This window comes from Haematobia irritans, chromosome 3 (genome assembly GCF_050003625.1).
Source record: "Haematobia irritans isolate KBUSLIRL chromosome 3, ASM5000362v1, whole genome shotgun sequence".
NCBI lineage: Eukaryota > Metazoa > Arthropoda > Insecta > Diptera > Muscidae > Haematobia > Haematobia irritans.
The window spans coordinates 82007915-82013914 of NC_134399.1; positions in this window are offsets into that span (position 1 = coordinate 82007915).

Below are 6000 nucleotides of genomic sequence, written 5' to 3' on the forward strand. Positions count from 1 at the left end.
TCAATTTTTTGGGGGTGGTCACGAATTAAAGTCCTTTTCGCTCTAGGACGCATATTTGAGGAGATATGGGCAAAAGATGTTTTTCATATAAAAATTTAAATTGTTTTCACGAATTGAAGTTCTTTTCGCTCTAGGACGCATATTTAAGGAGATATGGGCAAAAGAAGTCTTTCATATAAAAATTTAATTTTTTTTATGTTTTGGGTGGATTTTTCAATTTTTTGGGTGGATTTTTCAATTTTTGGGGGTAGTCACGAATTAAAGTCCTTTTCGCTTTTCTTTTGCCCATATCTCCTTAAATTTGCGTCCTAGAGCGAAAAGGACTTTAATTCGTGACCACCCCCAAAAAATTGAAAAATCCACCCAAAAAATTGAAAAATCCACCCAAAACATAAAAAATTAAATTTTTATATGAAAGACTTCTTTTGCCCATATCTCCTTAAATATGCGTCCTAGAGCGAAAAGGACTTTAATTCGTGACCACCCCCAAAAAATTGAAAAATCCACCCAAAACCTAAAAAAATTTAAATTTTTATATGAGAAACTTCTTTTGCCCATATCTCCTTAAATATGCGTCCTAGAGCGAAAAGGACTTTAATTCGTGACCACCCCCAAAAAATTGACAAATCCACCCAAAACCTAAAAAAATTGAAATTTTTACATGAAAAACTTTTTTGCCCATATCTCCTTAAATATGCGTCCTAAAGCGAAAAGGACTTTAATTCGTGACCACTCCCAAAAAATTTAAAAATCAACCCAAAACCTAACAAAATTTAAATTTTTATATGAAAAACTTCTTTTGCCCATATCTCCTTAAAACCTAAAAAAAAAAACAAGTAAGAAAAGTCTAAAGTCGGGCGGGGCCGACTATATTATACCCTGCACCACTTTGTAGATCTAAATTTTCGATACCATATCACATCCGTCAAATGTGTTGGGGGCTATATATAAAGGTTTGTCCCAAATACATACATGTAAATTTCACTCGATCTGGACAGAATTTAATAGACTTCTACAAAATCTATAGACTCAAAATTTTAGTCGGCTAATGCACTAGGTTGGAACACAATGTTAGTAAAAAAAATATGGGAAGTATTTAAATCTGAAGCAATTTTAAGGAAACTTCGCACAAGTTTATTTATGATTTATCGCTCGGTATATATGTATTAGAAGTTTAGGAAAGTTAGAGTCATTTTTACAACTTTTCGACTAAGCAGTGGCGATTTTACAAGGAAATGTTGGTATTTTGGCCATTTTTGTCGAAATCAGAAAAACATATATATGGGAGCTATATCTAAATCAGAACCTATTTCAACCAAATTTGGCACGCATAGCAACAATGCTAATTCTACTCCCTGTGCAAAATGTTAACTAAATCGGAGTTAAAAATTGGCCTCTGTGGTCATACGAGTGTAAATCGGGCGAAAGCTATATATGGGAGATATATTTAAATCTGAACCGATTTCAACCAAATTTAGCACGTATAGCTACAATGTTAATTCTACTCCCTGTGCAAAATTTCAACTAAATCGGAGCAAAAAATTGGCCTCTGTGGTCATATGAGTGTAAATCGGGCGAAAGCTATATATGGGAACTATATCTAAATCTGAACCGATTTCAATCAAATTTTGCACACTTAACTGCACTACTAATTGTACTCCTAGTGCAAAAATTCAAACAAATTGGGCCAAAACTCTGGCTTCTAGGATCATATTAGTTCATATCGGGCGAAAGATATATATGGGAGCTATATCTAAATCTGAACCGATTTCAATCAAATTTTGCACACTTGACTATACTACCAATTGTACCCCTAGTGCAAACTTTTAACCAAATTCGGCCAAAAATCTGGCTTCTGGGGCCATTTAAGTCCATATCGGGCAAAAGATATATATGGGAGCTATATATAAATCTGAACCGATTTCAATCAAATTTTGCACACTTGACTACACGACCAAGTGTTATGTTTGTACAAAATTTCAAGCAAATCGGTATAAAACTCTGGCTGCTGGGTCCATATTAGTGCATATCGGGCGAAAAATATATATGGGAGCTATATCTAAATCTGAACCGATTTCTTCCAAAATCAACAGGGTTCTATTCTGACCCAAATAAGGAACATGTGCCAAATTTGAAGGCGATTGGACTTAAATTGCGACCTAGACTTTGATAACAAAAATGTGTTCACAGACAGACGGACGGACGGACAGACGGACATGGTTATATCGACTCAGGGACCCACCCTGAGCATTATTGCCAAAGACACCATGTATCTATCTCGTCTCCTTCTGGGTGTTACAAACATATGCACTAACTTATAATACCCTGTTCCACAGTGTGGCGCAGGGTATAATGAAATTGTTATATGAAAAACTTCTTTTGCCCATATCTGCTTAAATCTGCGTCCTAGAGCGAAAAGGAATTTAATTCGTGACCACCCTCAACAAATTCAAAAATCCACCCAAAACCTAAAAAAATTTAAATTTTTATATGAAAAACTTCTTTTGCCCATATCTCCTTAAATATGCGTTCTAGAGCGAAAAGGACTTTAATTCGTGACCACCCCCAAAAAATTGAAAAATCCACCCAAAACCTAAAAAATTGAAATTTTTATATGAAAAACTTCTTTTGCCCTTATCTCCTTAAATATGCGTCCTAGAGCGAAAAGGACTTTAATTTGTGACCACCCTCAAAAAATTGAAAAATCCACCCAAAACCTAAAAAAAAATAAATTTTTATATGAAAAACTTCTTTTGCCCATATCTCCTTAAATATGCGTCCTAGAGCGAAAAGGACTTTAATTCGTGACCACCCCCAAAAAATTGAAAAATCCACCCAAAACCTAAAAAAAATTAAATTTTTATATGAAAAACTTCTTTTGCCCATATCTCCTTAAATATGCGTCCTAGAGCGAAAAGGACTTTAATTAGTGACCACCCTCAAAAAATTGAAAAATCCACCCAAAACCTAAAAAAATTGAAATTTTTATATGAAAAACTTCTTTTGCCCATATCTCCTTAAATATGCGTCCTAGAGCGAAAAGGACTTTAATTCGTGACCACCCCCAAAAAATTGAAAAATCCACCCAAAACCTAAAAAAAATTAAATTTTTATATGAAAAACTTCTTTTGCCCATATCTGCTTAAATCTGCGTCCTAGAGCGAAAAGGAATTTAATTCGTGACCACCCTCAACAAATTCAAAAATCCACCCAAAACCTAAAAAAATTTAAATTTTTATATGAAAAACTTCTTTTGCCCATATCTCCTTAAATATGCGTTCTAGAGCGAAAAGGACTTTAATTCGTGACCACCCCCAAAAAATTGAAAAATCCACCCAAAACCTAAAAAAATTGAAATTTTTATATGAAAAACTTCTTTTGCCCTTATCTCCTTAAATATGCGTCCTAGAGCGAAAAGGACTTTAATTTGTGACCACCCTCAAAAAATTGAAAAATCCACCCAAAACCAAAAAAAAATTAAATTTTTATATGAAAAACTTCTTTTGCCCATATCTCCTTAAATATGCGTCCTAGAGCGAAAAGGACTTTAATTCGTGACCACCCCCAAAAAATTGAAAAATCCACCCAAAACCTAAAAAAATTAAATTTTTATATGAAAAACTTCTTTTGCCCATATCTCCTTAAATATGCGTCCTAGAGCGAAAAGAACTTTAATTCGTGACCACCCTCAAAAAATTGAAAAATCCACCCAAAATCTAAAAAAAATTTAAATTTTTATATGAAAAACTTCTTTTGCCCATATCTCCTTACATATGCGTCCTAGAGCGAAAAGGTCTTTAATTCCTGACCACCCTCAAAAAATTGCAAAATCCACCCAAAACCTAAAAAAATTTAACTTTTTATATGAAAAACTTCTTTTGCCCATATCTCCTTATATATGCGTCCTAGAGCGAAAAGGACTTTAATTCGTGACCACCCCCAAAAAATTGAAAAATCCACCCAAAACCTACAAAAATTGAAATTTTTATATGAAAAATTTCTTTTGCCCATATCTCCTTAAATATGCGTTCTAGAGCGAAAAGGACTTTAATTCGTGACCAACCTCAAAAAACTGAAAAATCCACCCAAAACCTAAAAAAATTGAAATTTTTATATGAAAAACTTCTTTTGCCCATATCTCCTTAAATATGCGTCCTAGAGCGAAAAGGACTTTAATTCGTGACCACCCCCAAAAAATTGAAAAAACCACCCAAAACCTAATAAAATTTAAATTTTTATATGAAAAACTTCTTTTGCCCATATCTCCTTACATATGCGTCCCAGAGCGAAAAGGTTTTTAATTCCTGACCACCCTCAAAAAATTGAAAAATCCACCCAAAACCTAAAAAAAATTAACTTTTTATATGAAAAAATTCTTTTGCCCATATCTCCTTAAATATGCGTCCTAGAGGGAAAAGGACTTTAATTCGTGACCACCCTCAAAAAATTGAAAAATCCACCCAAAACCTAAAAAAATTTGAATTTTTATATGAAAAAGTTCTATTGCCCATATTTCCTTACATATGCGTCCTAGAGCGAAAAGGTCTTTAATTCGTGACCACCCCCAAAAAATTGAAAAATCCACCCAAAACCTAAAAAAAATTAACTTTTTATATGAAAAACTTCTTTTGCCCATATCTCCTTATATATGCGTCCTAGAGCGAAAAGGACTTTAATTCGTGACCACCCCCAAAAAATTGAAAAATCCGCCCAAAACCTAAAAAAATGAAATTTTTATATGAATAACTGCTTTTGCCCATATCTCCTTAAATATGCGTCCTAGAGCGAAAAGGACTTTAATTCGTGACCACCCTCAAAAAATTGCAAAATCCACCCAAAACCTAAAAAAATTTAACTTTTTATATGAAAAACTTCTTTTGCCCATATCTCCTTATATATGCGTCCTAGAGCGAAAAGGACTTTAATTCGTGACCACCCCCAAAAAATTGAAAAATCCACCCAAAACCTACAAAAATTGAAATTTTTGTATGAAAAATTTCTTTTGCCCATATCTCCTTAAATATGCGTTCTAGAGCGAAAAGGACTTTAATTCGTGACCACCCTCAAAAAACTGAAAAATCCACCCAAAACCTAAAAAAATTGAAATTTTTATATGAAAAACTTCTTTTGCCCATATCTCCTTAAATATGCGTCCTAGAGCGAAAAGGACTTTAATTCGTGACCACCCCCAAAAAATTGAAAAAACCACCCAAAACCTAATAAAATTTAAATTTTTATATGAAAAACTTCTTTTGCCCATATCTCCTTACATATGCGTCCCAGAGCGAAAAGGTTTTTAATTCCTGACCACCCTCAAAAAATTGAAAAATCCACCCAAAACCTAAAAAATTTAACTTTTTATATGAAAAAATTCTTTTGCCCATATCTCCTTAAATATGCGTCCTAGAGGGAAAAGGACTTTAATTCGCGACCACCCTCAAAAAATTGAAAAATCCACCCAAAACCTAAAAAAATTAACTTTTTATATGAAAAAATTCTTTTGCCCATATCTCCTTAAATATGCGTCCTAGAGCGAAAAGGTCTTTAATTCGTGACCACCCCCAAAAAATTGAAAAATCCACCCAAAACCTAAAAAAAATTAACTTTTTATATGAAAAACTTCTTTTGCCCATATCTCCTTATATATGCGTCCTAGAGCGAAAAGGACTTTAATTCGTGACCACCCCCAAAAAATTGAAAAATCCGCCCAAAACCTAAAAAAATGAAATTTTTATATGAATAACTGCTTTTGCCCATATCTCCTTAAATATGCGTCCTAGAGCGAAAAGGACTTTAATTCGTGACCACCCTCAAAAAATTGCAAAATCCACCCAAAACCTAAAAAAATTTAACTTTTTATATGAAAAACTTCTTTTGCCCATATCTCCTTATATATGCGTCCTAGAGCGAAAAGGACTTTAATTCGTGACCACCCCCAAAAAATTGAAAAATCCACCCAAAACCTACAAAAATTGAAATTTTTGTATGAAAAATTTCTTT